Below are 1527 nucleotides of genomic sequence, written 5' to 3' on the forward strand. Positions count from 1 at the left end.
CTGACAAGTTTCCAACAGGCACAAACATTTGTTTACACTTTGGCTAATATTCTTCTCAGTGTAAAAAAATTTTATAAACGTGATAGACTAGCTGAGTGACTCGGTGAAAACATTTGGTTTCCTCCGCAGCCACGATATGCTGTCAATGGTGGCTTATCCATTAAATAGGACATTAATTTTATTACACTCTTCTGCCTCACATTACCCCTCTTTAATGGCTTGCTGCTCCTCCTTCCACTGTTTTCCAAATGAGTAAATGACTACCACATTGAGGGGAGCATTTCACTCGCCCTCCCTCAATGCCTTTCTTGATACGCGTCCACGGTCTGCGGAAGTGCCAGATCATGCAACGAAATTGCTGAAGAGGCACACTGTGTTCCTTTTGGTCTGTAGTTTTGGAATTCACGTACACGGAGTGGTGAATTGTCTATTGGAGAGTGCTACCTCCAATATTGTTAGTGGATCAAAGACACGCGCTCTTAGTTGAGGAACGATGACAAACTGTAGCACTGTGACTGTTTGTTTACTTCTAGGGATGTAGTTTCGCTGGCGCCTCTGGATGCGTCTTTGTACTTTGGCTGAGTGATCGGCCTACTGACCACGCCACAACATCATGACCAGCTGAGTGGGTGCGCGACAATCGCTGCTACTGCGAGTGACGCAGGACTGACCGATTTCAAGTAGGTCTTAAGTTGAGCAAGAACCACCAGTATCTTCTGATCGAGGTGTCAAGCATCTTCTTGTCTCCCACGTGGCCCCAGTAAATGGTAAGTTTTTGCCACCTTTCGATATCTAAACGACCTACTTGCACCTTGACACCGAGGCGATTTGCCTGGTCATCTGTAAATTCTTTCCTTCGACAACCACCCTTCTACATCAGAAATGAAGTAGACTTGATTCTTAACAAGATTTGACGAGGTGAATTAGTAGTAAATGGTTGGAGAGCTTATCACTGCATTGTTGGAATCAATCGCTTGCGTCCTCCGTGCATATTCAAGTGTCTTCCTGAGGTCAAACTGCAAACTCGGGGTCCATACGAAACATCTGCACTGTGGATTGTGTCTTCACAGCTGCAAGTTCTGCCCTTCCATCTCAAACTCGCTAACCTTCAAGCATACCCTTGACAAAAGGTTACCTTATGTGTGTCTGGCTCCGTTGTCTTAAACGCTTAAAGACGGTTGAACAAATCGCAAAACATGCCCCACTTTAGCTACTTATGTAGAGATTGTAAGAAAATCAAGTTAAGATTTAAGATTTGCCTCGGTGGATGGATTTGAAAGGTGGAAAAACAGACTTCCCCTTTAGTGATGTTCCAAATGACGAGCCTATGTGCGTCTGAAGTGGCCATCAGTCAAGGTAACGAAAGTGAGCAAAGAGAGCACACCTTCAGGTTGCAATTAGAGGGCCAAAATTCGCTTAACTTCACTCCATTGGAGATTTGAACGAATTAGATATTAACCACTGGCATAGCAGACCTCCGTGACCGTTTTTGTAAGCAAATGTCTGTGCCTGTTGGAAACTTGTCAA

This window comes from Echinococcus granulosus (genome assembly GCF_000524195.1).
Source record: "Echinococcus granulosus chromosome Unknown EG_S00073, whole genome shotgun sequence".
NCBI lineage: Eukaryota > Metazoa > Platyhelminthes > Cestoda > Cyclophyllidea > Taeniidae > Echinococcus > Echinococcus granulosus.